Source organism: Sarcophilus harrisii, chromosome 3 (genome assembly GCF_902635505.1).
Source record: "Sarcophilus harrisii chromosome 3, mSarHar1.11, whole genome shotgun sequence".
NCBI classification, from domain to species: Eukaryota; Metazoa; Chordata; class Mammalia; order Dasyuromorphia; family Dasyuridae; genus Sarcophilus; species Sarcophilus harrisii.
In genome coordinates, this window is record NC_045428.1 from 371,291,270 (window position 1) to 371,315,916 (window position 24,647).

At 33.1% G+C, this 24,647-nt stretch overlaps 1 pseudogene; it reads left to right on the forward strand.

Moving 5' to 3' along the window:
• The window catches only part of LOC111720264, a 178,734-nt pseudogene that overhangs the window by 67,340 nt on the left and 86,747 nt on the right, over nucleotides 1–24,647 (forward strand).

A 24,647-nucleotide genomic window follows, 5' to 3' on the forward strand; every position in this document is an offset into this window, starting at 1 on the left:
AATTATGGGTAGCTAGTGGCTCCTGCTTTGGTCCTAGGGTAGGGATTGCTTCTAAAATGATTGGTGATTGATACAGGAAAAGCTGCTCACTCAGTAGTCTTTATTAGGAAATAAGGAGAAAAGTTCTTTTCAGCTTATTACTTTAGGACTATGTCTGTTCTTTCTTGGACTTCCTTTTGGTGGTGGTGTGGGGAGGGATTTTTCTCTGTCTCCCTTTCCTCAAGCACATGACAGTGAGAATATGTCTGAATTATAGCTTTCACTAATAATGCTAAGGGTTGGAGTAGGAAAGAAATCCCATATACCTTCTTCTTTGGAAATCTAAAGAAGAGATGATACAATCCCAAAGGAAAGTGCTCAAAAGAGTGAAGATTTTTTTTTTGTTCCTTTATATAATTTACTGACTTAATAAATAGGCAGTGCTTCCTGGATGTCACTAATCTTTTAGTAAGGGGCCACAGCACATATCCCACCAGAAGGGGTCATAGTATATGCCCAGCTCCATGGGAAATGCTCCAGTTAAACTCTTTCTCCATCTTGAACCTCCAAAATGCTGGATAGAATAGGGTTTGGGTGTGAGTATGTGAATTGTGACCATTTTATATAAGGGACTATTTTAGTGACATCTCTCTAGCCATCATACCATGGCACATATTCTCTTGCATCTTCATAAGTCTCTGTCCTTAGGAGAGGGTTGAAAGTCAAAGAGGACTTGATTGGTTTCAGGAAAATCATTCTATGGTGCATTAACATTTTAAGTTACCATTGTTCTGAGACATTAGCTGTGAACCCTTGCTAAATCTTGATTATGGAATTTTGTCTATTGTTCAATAATATTATAGATTGTAATTATGATGAAATTATAATTATGTATGAATTATATAAAATAATTATAAAATGTATTATAATTGTACTCCAACATTGCTCATGTTAGATTTCTGAAGGCATGAGATAACTCTTAATGTCTTTCTACCTCTCTAAGCAGAAATGCTTAGAAATATTTTAATCTAAATTAAAAAATATTTCTGATAGGTTTCTAATATACAGAGTTCGGAATTGTCTCCCACATTTCTAATAGAGAAAAATATTCTGGTTTATCCCATCTTGGCCCATTAATCTTTGTTTATGACAGGAGGACTGGCCATTAACTGATCCATGTCCATTTTCCTAGCTTCTTTTGTTATATTCTTGCTGCCCTTCCATATCTATGCCTCACCTTTTGCTATGGGCAGGCTCCTGTAAGAGTCAGAATAGATGATATTTACCTTTTCTGATAGCCCATTTCCTTAATTTTGTCCTAGTTACATCAATGTGTCAAGGACTTAGGATTTCATCAGCTTTGGAACAAACTCCTTCTTTCTGATAATTTTTCTATCTAGCTATAACTTATAGCTTTAGAGAATTAGCTAATCAGACTTATTCCAGAATAAAATTATGGAAAAAATTCTCACAATAAACCTTTTTGAGGGGGGGAATTGTTAATTATAGTTTCTATAACATTTGTAGTAAGTACTCAAATACCTTAGGTAGGGAGTTGTGATATATGCTTTCTATGACTCAAATTATTCAAATGTTGAGTATCTTACATGATTACTTTTGCATTCTGAGTCATGAAATTCTGCTTTCAAATTAATTGTTAGACTCCCATTAGTTCTATGTCAAAGGTAAAGATGGTATAATAATATCAAATTATTGTGGTCATCAGATATTTGGGAATCTTTAGATAGAAAATTGGTATTGGGAACAAATTTTTAGGAAGACCATCTAAATTGTTAAACTACTTTCATAAGAGTATACTTAAAATGTGTTTCTTTAGATAAGAGATTTTAAAAAGTAAATTCAATATTATTGTATTATGGGAAATGATGAGCAGGATGCTCTCAGGAAAAAAAAAAAAAAACAGACACCTGGAAAGTCCTCCATGAACTCAGGCAAAGTGAAATGTACTGCACACAAAGTAAGCAATGTCCCAGGATGACCAACTGTGAATGACTTTGATAGCCTCAGCAGTACAATCATCCATGACTATTCTAAAGGACTTATGATAAAAAATCCTATCCATACCCAGAGAAGAAACTAATTATGTGATTGTGTCTGAATATAGACTGAAACATTCTCTCTCTTTCTCCCCCATTAATTTTTCTTTATTTTCATTAGGATGAGAGATCTTTTTTTTAAAGTTTTTCATAACTTTATAAGTGGTTTCTTAATTGTATATGGAGATAAGGTAGAGAATCTAGAACTCAAAAATTTTATAAACAAATAATTTTTTTTTTGCTTTGAATATAATTGGGGAAAATCATATAAATAAACAAATAAAGAGAATTCAAATTGAAAGCTTTGGTTTATGGTGAATTTTGAAATATTCAGTCTACAATGAATATATACATTTTCTTTTAACCCTAATAGAAGAGTAGAAAGAGCCTTTTCTTTCAGTGCATCAAAGGCTAAAGTTACTTAGAATAACTGTAGACTCAACAAACACTTCTGAAGATCTTCTAGGGCTTGCTTTTGTAGTCATTAATAAATAAAATGAATAAAGTTTTGAGCTAAAGCATTTTTTTGTCAGGGACACTAATAATATATAGAAAAAGCAAAATGATCTTGTGATATTTTTACTTTTGATGAAGATCAGTCAACATTACCCTGCTCTTGTCCTATCTTGTCATACTTAAAAATCACTTATTTGCTAATTTTAATATTTTTCTGAAATTATTTCTACATTACTTTTTTTATTTTGTTATTGGCAAAATCTATGCTAAGATAAACTGAAACAGTGGTTTTGGAAATTACTGTTCAAAGTGTCAATTAAAAAAATCTCAGTCCTTTGGTTCTTTTCAAAAATGACGTCATTCAGGTCAATTCCAAAAGACTTGTGATGGAGAGAGTCATCTGCATCCAGAAAGAGGACTATGGGGATTGAATGTGGATCACAACATAGTATTTTCACCTTTTTTTCCCCCTTGTTTGCTTGCTTTTTTTTCCTTTTTCCTTTTCTTCCTTTTTGATCATATTTTTCTTGTACAGTATGATAAATGTATAAATATATTAAGAAGAATTGCATGTGTTTAGCCTATATTGGATTACTTGTTATCTAGGGGAGGGTAGGGGGAAAGAAGGGAAAAAATTTTGGAATGCCAGATTTTGCAAGGGTGAATGGTGAAAACTAACTTTGCATGTATTTTGAAAATGAAAAGCTATTATTATTATTAAAAAATCCTAGTCTATAGGATTTAAAGCTAGAATGGGTGTTAGCATTTAAACTAACCTCTTTTTACATGGAAAAACTGAAGTTTATAGTAGTTAAGTGATTTGTGCAAAAGCACACAAAAGAGCAGAACTGGATTTCAAAACCAGTTCCTCTAATTCAAAATCCAAAGCTCTTGCTATTAAACTCATATTTAATAATCTTTTTTTTCCCTCCAGGAGTCCTCATTGCATAAGCTAAATTATTCAATGACAAAAGTTATTTTCTGAGATGTGTCTGGCACTACTTAGTTATTATTATTACTATTAATTCTATTGTAGAGTAAATTTTTTTTAGTTTTAGAGAAATAATTCTAAGTTCAGAAATGCTATTGATAAATAACTTATCCAAAATTTTTAAATCTAGTGTTTGAGTATTAAATGGGAGGGAGGAAAGAAATGAAAAGGAAATAGAGAAAAAAGAAGAGAAAGAAAATAAGAAAGGAAGGATGAAAGGAAAGAAGAAAAAAGAAAAATGGAGGAAGAAAAAAGTAGGAGGGAAGGAAGAGAGAGAGGAAGGGACTAATGAAGGGAGGAAGGAAAGAAGGGAGAAAGGGAAAAAATCAATATACTTACTAGCCCCTCTTCATCAGTTGGGAGAGATTACTTCATTAATGGATACTTCTTGTTTTTCAAAAAAAAAAGTGTCTACAGAAAACATGATTTTATTCTATTTTGGGGCTTAGTCAAATGTTTAATATCCATGAACAAAGAGGAGAAAAGATGTAATTGTCTCTTACACAGTTTTTTTCAGTGTGTGGCAGGAGCTTGAACTATGTCATAACTAAAGAGGAAAGGAGAATATTTAGATGAAGGTTAAAATGTTGAATAGAGATGCTGTCTCTAGAGAAGTCCCTTCAACAATTGAGCCCTTGAACCACAGGGGCAAGTCAATCCTTCACCCAGTGTTCTCCCAAAATCTTCCTACTGGCTTTAAACCCAAATGCCTTTAGAATATCAAACTTGAATTTCTTCAAAAGGGAAAAAAAAAACCTTCTAGAATATTAAATAGACATATAAGGGAGTTTTTGACTTAGAAAAGATCAAATATTGTTTCATCCGAAATGCTGTTCATTCGCATAGAGGAAAGATCATGAAATAGCTGCTGAAGATGATAAAAGGGAGTGTGGTATCTTTAGTTAATGATTGTCCAGTCAATTCTATGTTCTGTCTTTTTCCTTGCTTTTAAAGCAATTCCTGCACTGGCTTTCTTTTGTCCTGTTCTTTTTCAATTGGAAAATCTGATTATTATGGACTTGAGAATTATAGAGGTTTTTTTCCCATTCTACTCCACTTGAAAAAGAAAATCACTTATGTATTCTAAAAGGTAGTATTGAGATCACATGATTTTAAAAATGCATATTTAAGTGTACAAAGTTGTTTTCTGTTACTTATAAAAAAATTAGGAGAAAAGTAAGGGCATCCTGAAGGGATAGACTTAGGAAGAATTTTTCTGACATAGAACAGGAAGCAAAAATCTTTATTTCTACATTTTTAAATGAATTTAAGTAGCAAGAGCCAAACATAGCTGTCTGTTTTTCATGGAATCTTATCAGTGGCCTTTTGTTATTGGTGGGAGCAGCTTTTTAATCTCTCCTGATTGAGTTTGTCATATTATTTATATTCTATGTGTCAGTGATCACAAATGGAGAATAAGATGAAATCAAAATCATTTTCATGGGGTCAGTTTAGGCCTTTAGTAGCAGATAATTATCATACACTATCCCTTGCCAGACTTCATCTGGTATGAAAGTTTGGGGAGCCTTTTGCTTTTATGTCGCAATTATTTCAATTCCTTTTGTCCCCCTACTCCAACTGAACTCTACCTTGTGGCAAAGGAAAGAAAATAAGCAAAAATATTTAAGATTCACCATTTCTGAGAGGGTGTACAATGTTTTCTTCTAGCAGTACACTGTCTCTTTTGTGAAGGGAGAAATTACATTCTTTAGTATAAGAGCCTTCAAGAACTTTACTGTTTTTTTTTTAATTACCAAGAATTCAGCCTCCTTTTAGTAATCTTTTTAAAATATTATTGTAATTACCATGAATATTGTTAATATTGTTTTCTTAATTCTGCATCAGTTTTATAGTTTTTCTTTTTTTTTTTTAATTCCTCCTATTTTTCATTGATAACTGCACAATAATATTTTATTCTGTTAATGACCATTGTTTTTTCAACCATTCTAAAAATTTGTTTTCTGTTCTTTGTTAGTGCAAAGAATGTTACTGCAAACATTTTGCAAACAGCATACCTTCATTTCTCTCTGATTTCTTTAGGGTATATGCCCTGTAGTGGGATCACTTGGTCAAAATTTGGGAACAGTTTAGTTGGTTTTGTTACACAATTCTAAATGAATATTCAGAAGAATGGGAGTACTTCATTATTTACCAACAGAGTCTTGGCGTGCCTGCCTTCCCAAAGCCTTTGCAACATTGACTTTTTAAAATTTTTATCATATTTTCTAATTTGCATTATGTGAGGCAAAATCTCAGTATTATTTTAATATGCATTTCTTTATTATTAGTGATTTGAATTATGTTTTCACATAGTTTTTTAAAATTTGTAATTGTTCTTTAGAAAAGTGTTTATAATCTTTTGTCATTTATTTATTGAGGACAGACACACATACACACACACACACACACACACACACATATATGTCAATTCTCCATACATTTTGGCTAAATTTTTATTATTGATATTTGATACAATTTTTACCTAATATTTTTTTCTATTAACTTTATCTTTATTTTATTTCTACAAAGCTTTAAAATTTATGTTTTATGAAGTCAAAGCTATTTATTTTATAAATATCCTCTATTCCTTGTTAAAAAATTTCCTTCTATTCATAGTCTTAAAAAGTATCAAATCTCATTCTCTTCTAAGTTTTTATAGTATAACTATTTTTTAAAATGTTTTATCTTGATTAAAACTCAATTTCTGCCCAAAATTACTTTCTTGTTTTTTAAGAATTTCATGTCAAAAGGGAATCTTCCCCCTCACTATTTCATGCTTTGGTATTTCTAAGACTCTAAGAAACTGTTTTTGATTGCTTTCTTTTTCTTGCTTATCTAACATACATCGAGTATCTTTTATTAATAGATTTTTCCTGCTTTTTAATCATTACAAATCCTTTCAATGAATAATATTTTCTAATGGTGCAGAATCGTAATGCTTTCTTCTCTTTCTTCATATTCTTTGTCATTATTTCCCTTGAGATTCAGAGCATTTTATTTTTCCAAACAAATAAATTTTTTCTTTTAGTTGTTTTATAAAATATCCTGAATTAGCTGTATTAATTTTCATAATATGGTCATTTTAATTATATTGGAAAACTAGAGGACATCTTATTTCCTTTCACATTTTACAAATGGTGAAATGATACAGAGAAGTAGTGATTTGTCTATGGTCAGATACCTGGTTAATGACTTTACCAGGACTCAAACCTAGGTCCTTTAGCATCTAGTTTATAATTTATTTCCATATTATTGTGGTGCCTCATTTAAGAATTCTGTACTTAGATATATTTCTTTTCTGTTGTTTAACCAGTTTATTTTCAAATTAGTTGTTTTCAACTTGACAGGTAGCTGGTAAGCTTGGACTTTGTTCTTTCCTGTTACCATCTGGAGATTCTTCATAACATGGTTCCCTTAGCAATGAAAGCAGAAAATCCTCTTTCCCCTGCTTCTAGCAGCTTTTATGTTTTTATTGATATGGGTAAACAAAAAAAGATGGCTCTGATAAGAGATCAGGAAAAGATAGATTTATTTTTATGACTATTGGAGGAAGGCAATTCTGATATTGTTGATTATAGTTATACAATTAACCTGCTGTGGGGATAATAATTCTCAAGCTGCTTATTGAGCATCTAGGTATATTTCTGTTTATTTTGGTAAATGTCTGAGTTCAGCAGAGGCTAACACATCTCCAGGTACCATCTTACTCTTATATTGAGGTGTTGCATTTATGTTTAACCTACGATTCAACCTATATTATATAATAAATCAAACAATATATATACACACAGCTGTATAATATATCTATACATACAAACAAGGAATACAGGAGGATTAGCTCCTCACATGTGAGGGCTTGTCAAGCTCATTTCAGAACTGCTCATCCATTTTTAGTGTCCACCTGTCATCCATCTCTCACTTATGGTTTCAGAAAGCTATACCTTGTGCAGCCATCTCAGCAGATGGGCTAAAATAGGTAACCAACAGCTCTCATAACTGTCAGAGTAAGTTAGAGGGATTGCTACCCCAAACATGTGATGACTTCTGGTGGAATGGGCAGATGATAGAAATTTGTTTTGTGTCCAGATGGCTGGCTAAAGCAGGTGTTGTGGAGCCTGGTCAGACATTGAAGATGCTAAGGTCATCCACTATCCTGGACCATGGCCAGTTGTTTTGATTTTTGTCTTGCCACTGGACTTTGATTGATTTTGGAAGATAGAGTGAAGCTGACTACATTGTGAGACTTTGCCTCAATTAAATCTGATTTATTGAGCAAGTCAAGGTATCATCATGGGATATCACAGCACTCTTTGAAAATGAAGGATGAACAACACACATACATATATATATATATATATATATATATATATATATATATACTAGGACCAGGGCTGAGAGCTGTATATATGATTTCACTGTTGTACTATTTCCATTCTATTTTGTTTAGAAAAAAGATAGTCGTTTTATTTCCTATGTCATGTTTGATAATTGCTGAGAGAGATAACATCATGATTCACTTAATTGTGTAAATAGGTAAATTTTATGATTTTTTTCACCTTATAAAACAAATGATATTCCTTAGCCTATATGTTTATAGGCATAATTCTTCCCAATGGGACAATTTATAAAGAATGAATCTAATTTTAATCAGTTGTTTGATCTTTTCATGTTAATTAAAACTTATTTTTTAAAAATTTAAAACTTTATTAAAAGGTTTTGAAAACTTAGTAAAAATATTTTTAAAAGTTTTTTTAATGAGAAAAATACATCTGTAAATTCATCATATTCCAGTGAGGACATTCATTCCATATCAGTTCAGATAACCACATCAACTTATAGTTTTAGAGAATTTATTGCTTGGGTCAATAAAGCTTAAATTATTTTCTCCATATCATATGCTCAAGTGTTCCAGAACTGAGACTTTATTCTAAGTCTTTTCAATTCTGAGATTTGTATTCTATGTCAGTTTATGTCTTGGCTTCCTCTTTAGAGAAGCAGCAAAAATGCTACTTTTAAAAAAAACTAATACATGAGTTCTAAATCTTTCAAAGAATTCCTATCAAGATTTTTGAGATCTATAGCACACATTGACATTTACTCTTCAAAGAAAATCCCTAATATTGAATTTTATCACGCTGGCTTTTATATATATGTCAGATATCTAACTCTCTGATTAAGTCTCTGTCAGACAACTTTTCATAAAATCTCCTAGAAGCAAAAGAATCATAGACCCTAAGCTAGAAGGGACAGTAGAGGTGGCCTTCTAATTTTAAAGAATGAAAAAAATAGAAAGTAAACTCTAATTTTATACCTCTAAATTTATATTGAGAATATTCTCTTCTTTCCTTGTGCTAACCTAGACTTCTTTGTCTTGCAGTAGCATCTGTTAATTTAAATTCAAATACAATTAAGCAGAATTCCTACATCTGGAGGGAAAAAAAAAGGTGATCATCTGGGAGAGATTTTTTTTTTTTCCCTTAGAGAATGACATCAAACAGGCTCTTGTCCACTGGCAAGTTTTTTTAAAAGTGAAGTTTAGATATCTTTAGTCTGCATTTCATTGTTGAAGTTTTTTCCTTCACTATTCATCTTAAATATATCCTTGTCTGTTCCTTTTAATTAGTTTTAGGACAGCTATAGCTGTTGAGGTCACTGGTTTGGCTCTTCCTGACCAACGATTTAGTCTTGACACCCCTTGATTTCTTTATTTCACAGCAGAAACATATCTTAATGAGCATTCTAAGCTGTACACCTCTAGGGTATATCCACACATCAGGTCAAATTCCTTGACCCATGATTTCTCTAGTCTAAGCATTTCCTCTTACTATAGGCAATACGTTTCTCATATTTTTATTTCAATTTTCTGCCTACCTACTGCTCACCAATTAAAACTTTTTTAGTGTTAGGAAGGGCATCTTATCTCCCCTTTACTTCTATCCTGGCATATTTTCCAGGCAGACTCAATCAGGGAATGGTAAAATCTAGCAATTCCAGTGCAGACAAAGAAGAAAAAACTAGGGATCTCAGCTGGCAAGGGAGGACTACAAAATGATCAGAGAGGAATTGGGTTTTAAGATTCATACTGTAAAAGAACGATCTTGGTACCTATGGAGGGATGAAGATATAGAAAAACAAAAGCCATTTTTTGACTATGGTTCTGCAGGCATCAGTGACAGAAATAGAAGTTAATATGAGTCAAATGCTTTCTGAACCAAAAACTGTCCATCTTCTCAAGATTAGAATTAGTTTTAGAGTATAAGGTCAGAATCTCTATCACTGTCTCTTTTCTTTTTGATACTTCCTTGATAAGGGACTAGATGCCATTGTTATTTTCCTTAATCTCATAATGTTGTCATCATCCATTCATCCATAACATAGAGTGCTTTAAGATATATAAAATATATTTTTACAACTCTGTGAAGTATATGATATAGGTAGTATGATACAAATTGAAACTCAAAAATGTTAATTGGATACAGTTACATAGCTAGTAAATAGTAGAGCTGGGACTGGAACTGAAGATCATGATTTACTCAACATAAAGACTTTTCACAGTCTAAATCTAGAATATTATCTTGACTATCAAGAAGCTGTGTTAACTCCGAAGAGAAGGGTGATTATGGTCATTTATTAGATCCTTGTAAGTTTAATAGGCAACTGTTTAGTTTGAATAACTGGAAGTTTTTTTTCCCTCAAGGGACAATGAGAGTACCCAAGGGTTCACAGCATATTGTAATGAGTTGAATGCCAGACTTGGAGTTAAGAAAACTTGGGTTCAAATCCTGCCTCAGATATTTACTAGCCAGCTATGTGATCCTGGGCAAATCACTCTGTGAGTCTTAATTTCCTAATCTATAAAATGGAGTAGGGACATTTGATTTCTGAAACTTCTTCCAAGTTTAAATCTATGAATTAGAAGGTTCTTCATTCCTCCTTTGGTAATAATAGATTCTTGACTCTTTTATTTTATAGTTATTTGTGCTGAGTGCATTTTCCACAGCCCTCTTATTGTCATTTTAAAATTAGTTTGGGAAGGAGTAATATTTATCTTCTTTTGAATCCTTGGTTTTAGGATTAAGGATTATTAAAGTTTAGAGAGATCTACTGAATTTTCCTAATGCTTAAGGAAGTTATCTAAACCAGTTCTTGTGGGTCAGGTGAACTGACTGAAATTGAGTTGACTAATTTTGTCAAGATATAATATTTCTGAGACTCAGGACCAATTTAAATGAAACAATAATAAAAATAGTGACAGCAATGGATATGTTCTCTAGATAGATTTATGTAGAGAGACCCTCTTAGTCCAGAGCATAGATCCTAACCAGCTTGCAGTGATTTGTGGTGAACAAGCACAGATTCTGGAACTTGGAAGATACAGTGAAAAACATAGCAATATAAATAAAATGGTCTAAGTAATAAAATGAATGAAAAATGCATATTGTCTATTTGATGAATACAGTTGAACCAATAACCTTTAAATTTTTCCACCAGTCTTTTTTCTCATCACCAATCAATAAACATTTATTAAGTACTATGTGTGCTATGCACTGTGTTAAGCACAGAGGATTTAGATAAAAGCAAAAGCAAGATATATCTGATCAAGAGCTACACAATGAACTTGATTCAGATTTGTTTAGGAACCAAGGTTATATCTATAACTAGAAAAGGAACCCTACAAGCCACTGAATTTGACACCCTCACTTTACAAATGAGTAAACAAAGGCCCAGAGGGGTTAAATTAATTTGTCTATGCTCAGGCAAAATTTGAATTAAGGTCTCCTTGACTCCAAATTCAGCAATTTATTTATTATACCTTCCAACAGAATTATATTTGGAAAGCTTCTTAGGGCTACCAATAATTCATAAGATATTTGCTTCCAGAATTTACTAATTCCAATATTCTCTAAGTGATCCTATAACTATGAATTACAGAACATCCCAATATTTTAAGAATAAAAGTCACATGTAATACAAGGGTCAAAAAGATAGCATGGTTGATGTAAGCTTGCTGTACTATGGCACCATTGATGAATTGCATGTGGAGAATTACACTAATATTAACTTGCATATGTATGATCAAAAAAAGGAAGATGAACTGGTCAGGTATTAAGGTTGACACACATGTGGAGAGCCTGAATGATACATTTTTATTCCTGAGATATTAAAAAGAGCCAGAAAAAGGCCTGCTTGAAGTGTTTGGTAGATACTCTATGAAATTTTGCAAAAAGACTTTGGTAGAAATTGTATAAGATAAGAATGCAATGAGGGATTATGATTGGCCCTGGTGAAGAGAATATTTCAACTGACATAATCATGAACTTTTAAAAGTATTAAAAGGAGTATCAAGTGATATTTTGGGGGGGTTCAATGAGAAAGGGTGGATTTTATAGACTTACTACCAAAAGAATCAGTAAGCTCCCAGTTCTGGGTGATGCACACTTTCTAGACTCAGGGTTTTGAATCTCTGAGATCATTGAGCTTATCATTTTTTATAGCACAATAGTATTTTTCATAATCGTGCACCAAGATTTGTTCAACCATTTCCCAATTGATGAGAATCTCTACAATGTCCAGTTTTTTGCCACCACAAAGAGAGTTGCTATATTTATACTCATTTACACCATTTACACTCAAAGATAAATTTTCTATCTGTGAATTTCCTTCCATTTTATTTTTAGTCACTGATTTTTTTTTTAACCTCTCTTGTTACCCTATCCCCGATCATCCCCAAACTTTGTCATCTCTCCAAGAGTCCCTTCTTCCCCCCAATTTCTTTCTTTCTTGCTTGCTTTTTCTGCTGAGACAGTTGGGGTTAAGTGACTTGCCCAGGGTCACACAGCTAGGAAGTATTAAATGTCTGAGGTCAAATTTGAACTCGGGTCCTCCTTACTTCAGGACTGGTGCTCTATCCACTACATCTCCTAGTGCCCTGTCCCCTTCCCCCCAATTTCAACAACCCCCCCTTTAAAAGTCCCTTTATTATCCTTTCCCCAAGTTGTCTCACTTCTTTACAAGTTCAACAACAGACTTCTTCATCTCTTCAAATGTACATGTTGTTTCTTCTTCAACCCAGATGGGAATAAATTTCCAATATTACAGTCCTCCACTCATCCCCTTTTTCATCTCTACTAATTTTTCCTTTCATACCCTGTTTTTATGAGATAATTGCAATTTTTTTTAGAATCATTCCATTATACACATCCTACCCCAACCTTTCTTTCAAACTTCCTTTTTAATGATAGTTTTAAGAATGATTAATATTTTCATATATAAAAAGTAAACATTTTGACCTAATGAGAACCTTATAATTAATTTTTAATATTTTCATTATATTTCTTTTGGATCTTTTATATTGAATTTTCCTTTGAGCACTAGCCTTTTAATTACAAATACTGAAAGTCTTTCACTTTGTCACATGTCCATCTATTTTTCATTAGGATCATACTCAACTTTTCTGGGTAAGTTATTCTTACATGCAATTCCAGCTCTTTTGCTCTTCAAAACATTATGTTCCAAGACCTATGTCTTTTACTGTAGAAATTGCTAGATCTTGTGAAAATCTTGACTTTCCACAGTATTTAAATTGTATTTTCTTGTTGATTGCAATATTTTCTCCTTAATCTGGGAGATGTGAAACTTGGTCATGATAGTCTTGTAAGTTTTCTTCCTGGGTTCTTTCAAGTGAATAGCAATAGATTTAAAATTTTTTTATTTTAACTTCTTTTTGTAGAACTTCAGGGCAATTTTCCTTAATAATTTGTTATAACCTTGTATATAAATTCCTATTTTTGATCATAAATTTCAGGTAGTCCAACAATTCTCATATTGTGTATCTCCTTGATTTATTCTATAGATTAGTTGTTTTATTTAATGAAATTTTTCAGATAGTTTTCTATTTTTCTATTTTTATTATTTCTTAGTGTCTTTTAATATTATTTGATTCCTCTTGCCTAGTTCTAATTTTCTAGGAGTTATTTTCTTTCTTAAGCTTTTGTATCAATGGGAGAAGATTCTGGGAAGAAGATGGAGCAGGTTAGTAAATTTCAAGTTCTCCAGATTTCCCCCATGAACAGAACAAATTTGTGCCTCAGAAGGAACATAGACTGATGAAAAATCAAGATTTGGGGCAGACAAGGGGTCCTCCTGGGATAACCCAAGAAGATCTAGAATAAAGACCTCAGGCTGAAATTAACCAGTAGAAAAAGCAAACAACTCCGCTCTGAAGAAATGTGGGGAAACCTGGACTAGCTGAGTTTGGCTGGATCCTCAATAGGAACCATAGAAACCTCCCAAACAGAGTACAGTCAGGGGTCTGAATCTAGGAAAATTGAATGAATCTTGACTGATTAGGAATGACAGGTCCAGCTGTGCTGCAGAAATGGATCCATGGGTGAGCCGGAGCCAGCACACTTGATTAAGATAGAAGCAGTGGGGCAGAAGTGCTGCTTGCTGTGAACACTGGAAGAGGAGGAACTCTTGGTTTGGGGTTTCACATCAAAGGGAAGAGCGGAAGTGAAGCTAGAGATACTCCCCCACCCCATGATTAGAAGTACTTACACTAATACTTCTCATTTAAAAAACTGAGTGGGTAAAGAAAGAACCCAATCATAGAAACTTACTATGGGAAGAAGAAAGACCAGGTTTCATCTTCAGAGGAGGACATTGAAGTAAAAAAAGCTTCTTATCCCCAAAACAGAAACATTAAATAGCTCTCTGCCCAGAGATAATTTATGGAAGAGCTCAAAAAAGAATCTAAAAATCAAATAAGAGACATCAAAAAAAAACTAAAACACAAACAAAAATTAAAAACTAAAAATCATCCCCCCAAAAATTAAGATTATGAAAAAAAAGTTAATTAACTAGAAAAGGAGATAAAGCCTTAAAAATGAAAATAACTCCTTGAAAATTAGAATTGGGCAAGAGGGAAGTCAATGAAACTATAAGAGACAAGAAATAAAACAATATAGAGATTGAAAAAATGGAACAGAATGTGAAACATCTTATGAGAAAACCTACAGAGAACAGTTGAAGAAGAGAAAATATAAGAATAATTGAACTACTTGAGACTTGTGACCACAAAAAGAACCTTTACACAATTATGTATAAAATAATCCAAGAAACTTGTCTTGGAGTGATGGAACATGAGAGGAAAGTAGAAATAGAAAAAAATCCACTGATAACATCTTCAAGAGATCCTTTGTGAAAAACATGTAGCAGTATTATTGCCCAATTTTGAAACCCCAGATCAAAGAGAAAATTTAGCAAGAAACAAGAAAAAAAAATTCAAATAAGCTAGCGCTACAATTAGAATTGTACAGGACTCATCAATAGCCACAATAAAAGACCACAGGTGCTGAAATCATATATCGTGGCAATCAAAAGAATTAGGCCTGTGGCCAAAAATATCATATCCAGCAAAATTATCCATAATACTGAATGAAAAAAAGGACATTCAATGAACTTGCAGATTTTCAGATTATTTCAACTAAACCTGAATAGAAATTATTAGATAGAATATTTCTTAATATTTTCAATAGAAAATTTAACCTATAAGAGCCAATGACAAAGATCAAATTCAAGGAACTTAACATATACAAATTGTTTATGTTTTTTTGCATGGAAATGTATATTATATGTTGATATTGACACCAGCAATTGGATAGATCAAAAGAAAGATTGGGGCAGAGCTGAGTATGATCTGACTCTAAAAAGTAAAACTGCCTAGGAAAAGGTAAAAATAGTAATTATGTTATACAACTGAGGTGCAGAGGAAGAATAGATACAGAGGTATTAGAGGGGAGAGAAGGTCTGATAGTTGTGAAAACCTGCTTACATAAGAAATGAGTTAAATAGGCAACATTACATATATACTATGAAGAATATAGCACCCTCCAAAATTATAAAGTAATAAGGATGGAGGAATAGGTGAAGGGGAAAGCAAAGGGTGGTGGAAGAAGACAAGGGAGGGATTTATGGATGGGGGGAGGTTAAGTGATAGCAAGGAAGTTAAGGAACAGAATCAAAGCAGAAGAGTTAGCAGGGATAGGAAAGATGATATATATACAAACACTATAATAAGGATCAGGGGTAGAACTTACTAGGAAAAATATAGCTAGTACTCACTGATCTTAGACAAAATCAAATTTAAAGAATCAATCAAGAGAGAAATCTACATTATATGTCAGGAATACTAATATTGTTTTAGATGCATGCTTACATATGGGTAAATGTATGTGTACATATATATGTCTGAGTATATATATGTATGCATGTTGCTCTATGTATATGTGTATATAGATATATTTATATCTATCTCTCTATCTAGCTATCTGTACTTAATTGTTTAGGGAGATGGGGGAGATGAAAGGTAAAAAAAAGAATAAAGTAAAAAACATGCATAGCAGATAACAAAAGAACAACCTATAAGAAAACAAAGAAAAGATGGACACTCATGAATATAATTTCTTCTACCATTATATAGCCTTTCTTGAACTGGTAATTTATTGTTATATATTTTGAATCCTCCCCACTGTTCTGCTGGGAACATGACAATGCTCTGTTTTGTTTTGTTTTATTTCCTTTTCTGTTTTTTCCCTTTTTAAAAATAAAAAAAAAATTAAAAAACAATGTGTATTTCTATTTCTAACTGGTTAACTTTCTGTTCGTATTTTTTTGGATTGTTTTTTCCCCCTAATTTTTCCTCAGTCTCTCTTATTTGATTTTAAAATTTCTTTTAACATTCTTCCAAGAGCCCTTTTTGGGCTTACTGTTTCTCTTTGGGGTAGGAGTGGCTTAAAAAAAAAAAAAAAACTTTTCTATTTTCCTCTGAATATGAATCCAGATCTTCTTTTACATCTAAATAACTATCTTATATTTAGATTTTTTCCCTGTTGCTTATTCATTTTTATTTTGTTTTATTTTTAGCAACTTATTATAATCAAGGTTTAATCTCAAATTGTGGGTAATCTCATCAGGTCTATTTTACTGCTATTTTTTGAATTCTGTTTTGGGACTCAACTTCAGAGACTACACTTCCTCTAAGCCACAGTTAGGGTCCCCGGCCATTCAAAACTGAAAATGTTCTTGCTCCCTGCTATACTGTCCTCATCAAGCATGTGTTTTCTCTTTCTCTACAACCACAGCCTAAGGTCATGGCTGTGATAATTATTTTATTTTATTGTATAAACACATTGATTTCTATTCATTCTATTTCAGTTCTCAAGGATTTCATTCATTACTTGGATAAGCTTTACCATTTTCTCTTCTAAATTACTTTTTCTCCTTTTAGTTATTGCTTCAGAGTTTTTATTTCTTTTGGGTCTTTGTTTTTGTTACACAGTCATTCTCATCTTTTGGATGAGCATTAGCTCATCCAAATTAGATTTGCAACATAAGTTTGAATAATGGTCAGGGTTTTATGTAGTTTACTCATTGCTATGTCATTTTTAATTCCAGAATTGAAGCTTTATGTTAGAGCTGGACTCCACTCCCTCATGCACTCTTGAATGAAGTGACAATCCTTGCTTAGTTTTGTCCTGGATCACCAATGTTATTGTGTTGACTTTCTTCTCCTGGTGTTAGACTGCCCTGGATCTTTAAATTCCAAAGCAATGGAACCTTGGAGATTGGAATTTATGGAATCTTAGGAAGTTTGTGTCAGGAACCTCAAAGCCTGTTCTGGTCTAGAGTTTTCCTGCTCTCATGGGTTGCTGCCATCCCTGCATTTCTAGTTGCTTTTCTCTGAACTTCCAAGAGCCATGGATTTATAATTGCCTAGGGCTTTCTCATGTGAGACTCTCACTTTTTACTGTCTCCAAACTAAGAGCCCTATGTTATGTCCTGCTTTCTAGGGCCCCCACGCTGGGGATGATTAAAACATACCTTCCAGTGGAGAAGTGATGAAGCAGGACTCCTGAGGATGGTGGAAAAATGGAGTCTGTTTATTTCAAGGACTTTCCCCTTTTTGTAATATAACACAACACTGAGCATGTGGGACCACATAAACAACTTGCTTTGTATGTAGTTTGTTACCTGCTATCTGCTTCAATCACAACACAGGTTGTCACAGCCCTCTGACTTCTCAGGAAGGCCAAGAGCCCTTAGGGGAGATGAGGAGCCTAACCAGACATTGTCAGCAGGTTCCCTCTGGGCTGAAGGGTCTTATACCTCACCCAGAGTTTCCCCATTGTCTGTGACCCTCTACACCCTAGATGGAGAATCATGTCTTTCTGTCCCTTTTCTGGTTCTATTGGGAGACTGTAAGTTTGCTTACTTGTGCTTGTGTTGACTTTGTTGACAGCTCCCTTTCCTATTTATTGGCTTGGCTGCCTTTTTGTGAATTTCTGGGGTGGAAAAAGTCACTCACTATAGTTTTTCATTTAATTTCTTGATTATTATCCAGTCTAAATAAATAAATGATTTTTTTGCTGGAGTAAGTTTGGGAGAGATGTCTGTGCAGGCTGACATCTTGGGTTAAATCTATGGGACAATGGAGGTTCAGGCTCACAAGATGTCAAGAAAAGGTGGTTTTCTTAGGTGTTCTGACATCTAAGATGCAGATGCACAGGGAATGCACCAACCAACTTAGATTTTTAGAAGATATGTGTAGGTGACTAATGTGAAATGTTTTCCATGATTTCATGTCTATAATGGATATTATATTTCTTATCTTATCAATAGGTAAGGGAGGGGATGTGAAGGGACAGTGAGAATTTGAAAGAAAGTAAAAATGGGAAAAATTAAGCAAAGATTTGTATAGAAAATCAGAGCAAGACCAGCTAACAAAGGAGGAATATGAGCATAGTCTGATTTAGTTAAAATAATATCAAGTATACTAGAGCTCAGAATGAGTTAAGGATGGTAAGTGAGAATAAGGATAATATAAAGGGATTTATTTTTAAGTATATTGGGAAAAAAAGATCAAAGGAAGAATGTGGTCACTGCTTGGGGCAGAGTGGATAATGCTAAATGACAACAGAGAGGAATTAAGAATTGCCCACATTTTATTTTGCTTCTATTTTCTTTACCAGAGAAAAAGATCTTTGCATTAACAAGACTAACAAGGAATTGATACTAAGTAAGTAAGCATCTAGTATATAGTATATTAGGACTAAGATAGAAACAGGAGGGGTCAGTCCAGGAAGCAGCAGGCCCATAAGTTTAGTGAGATAGGAATTGATTGGCAGGTAGACCAGAAATCAACTCAGGCAGAGAGAAGTAAGATTTTGTGGGTCTAGGCAGGGAAGAAATTAAATCTGGGTAAAGCAACCCAGGAGGAAGGGAGACATGTAATATATTTCTTGGTGGGGAAGAAGTGCAGATTTCTGACAGATTCAGCAATGTGGATAAGAACATAGGCTTAGAGGATGAACAACAAAAGATCAGAGACATAGGACAAACTATTGGGCAATATGGAGTCAGAAACCTAGTCCAAAGTGTCTGTATAGGGAGGATCAGGCTTAGAATATTAGGTATCAGAATTTAGGTTATTACTCAGCCAAAAGCTCTACTAAGGCGCTTTCCTATATATGTATATATATAAAATAAAATGACTCATTGCATGTTAAATTTATTTATTTTTCAATGAACAAAAATACATTTTCTCTTGCTCCCTTCACTATTGAGTAAAAAAAAAAAAAAACAACAAAAAGGAAAAGAAAACCCTTGTAACAAGTATATAGAGTCAAGCAAAATAAATTCCTATATTGCCCATGTCCAAAAACCCTGTCTCTTTCTGTATCATGAGTCCATCATCACTCTGTTAGAAGGTAGAAACCATGTTCCATCTTTGGTTCTTTGGAATCTTGTTTCATAATTGTATTGATCACAGTTCTTAAATCTTTCTAAGTTGGTTGTTTTTATGGTGTTGTTATTGTATTAATCTGTTTTTTACTCTTATCAATTCAGATGACTCTTCAGAAATCACTGAAACTTTCCCTTTTATCATTTCTTGTGGCATAATAATATTCTACTACATTCACTTACTGTTTGGCAATTTTTCAATATGATGGACAACCCCTTACTTTCAAATTCTTTGCTACTACAAAAAGAACTGCTATAAATATTTTATGCATATGTGTCCTTATCCTTTTTGGGTTAGTATAAGCCTAGCAATGGTATTGCTGGGCTAAAGTATGCACAGTTTAATAGTTTTTGGTATGTAGTTCTAAAGTGTTTTCCACAATGGCTGAACCAATTCAGAATTCTACCACCAGTTCATCATTGTGACTAGTTTCCCCGCCAACAAGCATCACTTTTCTTTTTTTGGTTAACTTTGTCAATCTGATGGGTGTGAGGCTTTAATTTATATTTCTGTAATTATTAGTATGGCACATTAAGTTTTGCATAGTATTTTACTCTTCAGAACTCTATATCATGTATAAAATTGTGTATTTTTACAGATGAAGACACTGAGACCCTGAGGCTAATGAAAGCATAGTGACCTGGTGGGAGTCAGGATTTGAACTTGTGTTTCCTCACTCCAGGTCCATTATACCAAACTATTTATATCTCTTCTTCCCAGAGCCAGAATTGGTTTCAGAGTTTGATTGGACCTGAGCCTACAGGTCTAAGCAGGTAAAAGGAGACAAGAGAGATGGGGCATAAAGGCTGGACAATCAGGCAGTACTTGACCCTAAGGTTCCATAGAAATTAAATTGCTATATTAGGACTGGCTTTTAAATCATGGGGTCTCTGTATGTTGAAATTGCAATGGATTTTATCGGGCAGGATATTATTTTAAAATTTGGCTCAAGGATGCCTTTTTCCTCAAGAGCTGACTATTTTTTTTCTTTTCTTTTGGTTGCTGCCTATTTCTCAGGTTTTTTTTTTTTTTTTTTTTTTTTTTTTGTTAACTTTTCCTTTCCCCCTTGGAAAATGAATTGAGGTTCAATGGTGATTTGACCTTTTTATAGAAATAGAAATCAGGAGGGTGAACCATAGATAAGTGAAGAGTACTGAAGTTAATAATACACTATATTTTATAGCACTTTATGGTTACAAAGGCAGTTTTACTTATTCATTTGATCCTCAAAATAATCTGTGAAAGTGTGCCCTTTCCCTGTTGTCATTCCTACTCTAAGCAAATATTATTAACTTTTACAGATAAGGAAATAAAGTTCAGTGAGGTTATGACTTGCTCAAGATCAGACAGCTAAGAAGTTTACAAAGGCAAAAATTTGAGGCCAGGTCAAGTCCAGTGCTTATTTTATAACATCATGGTGCCTTTCAACAAAGAATTTAAGAAACTGGAAAAAGAGATTACTGATTTATTTTGTAAAAGAAGACTGTTTTTTTTCAACTATATTGGAAGTTCTTTAAGTAGATTATAAGCTCTTTGAAGGTAAGGATCCTGCAATTCTTTATATAACTCATATTGACTTGTATATAGGACACTTTTGTCAGAGAACAAGATTGATTTTTACAGAGGCTAAAACAAAACAAAACAAAAAATAAATGAGAATGACATGGAAAAGAAATTTGGCTAGTAAAGGAAGTTAGTAAAATAATTTAGGAAGTTAGTAAAAATAAATTAGTCAAAAAAATAGGAAGAAAAGAGGAATAAGAACTAAGAAGTAACTATCAGTGAAATTCCTGTTTCTTAATATGATCAAAGTACAACATCAATTATTGGGGCTTTTACTGAATCTGGAAAAATGTAAGGAAGATCTAGACCTTGTGTGGGAAATAAAAGTGTGTTGACATTGTGTTAGTTGAGCTTGGCTGGGCAGGGAAGGTGATCCAGGAATAGTTAGGAGAAGGTGGGCAGGTGAATAGGACTGGGTAGATAGGTTTTAGGGCAATTAGGCAAGGATGATAAGTAGGGAAACTATTAGAAGTACTGGGATGTATTTTTCCCGGTACTCTAAAGCTTGACTATTTATATTTTTATAGGGAGAAATAGGTCCCTTTGAAGTGGTTATTAGCTCTATTCCATGATAATCTCAACCCTCTAAAACTCAATTCTTTGACTTTCATAAGGCAAATTTGTCCAACCCTGCTGAGTTTTGATTGCTTTTGACTCCATAAACTGATTGGATCTAATCTAAATGTGCAATTAGCTAGTAATCTGTAAGACAATACTTTCTTTGAAATCATTTTTTAATTATCTCCTAGTTATCAGAGATAGCATTTTAGGTCAGGTCAACAGTCAAAGCAGGTGAGTATTTGTGTGTTTAAAAAATTTTGATAGTTAATAATTGAAGAATCATAGACAAATAATAATCATAATCAAAATTGCAGCATTGATAGAATATTAAAATTTTGCTTATTTTACACTACGAAACCTGAATTTTAAGGCTAAGTGAACTATCTTTGTTCTACTTAAAGAGTAATGTTGTTGGTTTTTAAAAAAATACTTAGCAGCATCATTATATCAATTATATTTATATAGTAAATATTTACATTTAAATTTATTTTAGTACATAAATGAATACCATTAGTATTGTGTAATTCTTAGTTTTATTCCTCTAAGAAAAGATTTCTTTTAAAGAGTTTTTGTTTTTATTTTTGGGATACTGATTGGCATTTTAGTTATATGGGAAATTACTTGAATCCCTTAGTTATTTTTTCTGAAGAGAGCTATTTGGTATATATTTTTTCCCTTTATATTTGTAGCACAAAACAACTCTTTACAAATCTTTTCAAAATTACTTTCAATTAAATTTTTTTCCTCCTAAAGTTTCCATTATGAATCCAAGAAACAACATAGCTCATTTATTGTAGCAAAGAACTAGAAACAAAATAAGTGTCCATCAACTGGAAAACATTGTACAAATATGTAACCAGAAGGTAAAATTTGTTCCAGGGAGCAAGAAATCTGGAGATTGAGTTTGTACAATAATTTTCTTGTTTGGAGCAAATAAAATTTGCCCTCCTCTTGTCTCTGTCAACTGATAGAGAAGATCTGGAAGTGGCACATATATCTTAGCAGCCTACAAGAAGGCTTTCTTTCCCAAGGTTCCTGGAAAATAACTCTTCCCAGGGGCTATTTGCTGGCAGAAATTGTTTGAGTGGAACTGTACCACATGAAATGCTAGTTGTTTGAAGCTTATGAAGGACTTCGCTTAAACAGGTACCCTGACTTGCTGCCAAGACACTGCCTTTGATCTTGTGTTTCTTTTGCAAAATTTTGATGAGATCTCAGCCCACTGCCCCTGTAACTAAAAGCAATTTTCATGTTTTATATTTAATCCTGTCAAGGCACTCAGCCAAGTGGCAAATTAATGCTTTTGGTGGGTTAAAAAAAAAAAAAAAAACAACAACCCATAACAAACAACAACATACCAGTCAAGTTATTTTGTTTAGGAAAGTCAGAAACTTTCCTTCAAAAGATGCATTGATACAGTTGAGCTTAGTAACTTTACAGCTTTATAATTCATCAAAAAATATATTGAAGGAGTGTGGTTAGGGTACTAGTTTCCTAAATATTTTTGGCTTAGGCCCCTTAGCTTCTCACTAAATCGTGAGGACTCCCTCCCCTCCCCCCAGTATCTGTTTCTCTACAACAGCAAAAATGAAGTGATGGTTTTGTGGAGGATAAGGTCATGGACTTTAATCATACCTAGGCTATTTGCCAAGTCATGATGGATGGGACAGTATCTAGAAAGAAGGCTGTAGCCTTCAATTGCATATCCCTAAAAATCTTAAAAGCATGGTATGGATTAATTGAAGAGTCCACATAAGATCAGAGATTTAGAATTAGAAAGGATCATAGGGATAATCTAGTTATTTTAGGTGAGGAAATGGAGGATACTAGAAATTAAGTGATTTGTCAAGTTAAACAGGTGGTAAAGTAACAGTCAAGGTGTGAAAACTGATCTTCTGTATCCAATGCCCTTTTCTCTAGATTTCATTTTAAAATATCCCCATAATGTGGAAAGTAAATTGGTCTCACTATTCCAATTTTTCAAATGATATTAAAAAAATATTTGAGTGACTTAAATATGGTCAGTGTGAAATGGGTAAGAACTCATGATTTCTGACCACTAGAGCAGGGTCTTTCAGACACCAGTTGTAGCCAGAGTTATAGTCATGAAAGGAAGGAATACTCTTAAATCTTGAATGTATACATAACTTTTCAGTAATTGAGTGAAAACCTTGACTATGTTAGCATTTCTGGTGAAGGTCATTGTCTCTGGAATTAATTTTCAGGTTTGCTTCTACAAAGCTTGTTGGCTGTCAGGGCCTGGTGAAAAGCTCATCTGTTTAGTCAGACATCTGCCTGATGGATAGGTAAGGATTGACAATGCTTAAAGGATAGATTCTAGTACCTAGGAGGAAATGATTTAAGTATCCCTTGGCTCTGAGAAAATGGGGACTCTGCCTAGATATGCAAAATGAAGAGGCTACTATCTTAGGGCTATTATCTACATTATTTCACCATTTATAACTGGATAATTGAGGTATTCAAATAGTGCTTTTCACACAGAGGGTTTGCTAGTTTGATTTGATGAACTGAGGCACAGCTTTTCTTTTTTTATTCCTTCCTTTGAATTAGCTAGACAATTGTCTTATCACTTCACTTACACATTCAGTAATACGATATATATTTGTGTATTTATAGTATGTTTTTTTTTAGGACATATTATCAGGATAAATATATGGTTTGTTGTTGTTGTTTTAAATAAGCAGACTTACCTACCAATTTACCCAATGACAAATTTTGGCAACTAAAGTTCAGTGATGAAAATTCAAATCAGTCCAAATCACATGTAGACATCTGTATGTGTTTACATGTGTAAGTTAATATGATAACTTATAAACAGCATTAAATACTACTTTATTTGAAAGAAATTTAAAATTGAAATGAATTTGAAAATTTTAGATTTATTTTCATCATAACTGACTAGCTGAGATCTAAGACTATCTAAATATATGGTAAAACCTAAATTCTCCCTTTCATTTTTTATCTCTCTATATAATACAGAATAAAACAGATGAGAGAGCAAACAGATGGTTTTTAAGGGATGATTAAGCTTTTCTTATTGCTCAGTGTTATTCATTGAGTAAAGTTAGAGGAAAAAAAGTTAGAGAAAGAGCGAGTTTTTAAGGAAAGAGGTAAGGAGAAGGTCTAATCCCCTGTTTTCACATGATTGTAATGAGTCTGTATGTGATGTCAAGTAAGAAGGGTAGTGAGATGGCCTTTGGACATTTCATTTGATAGA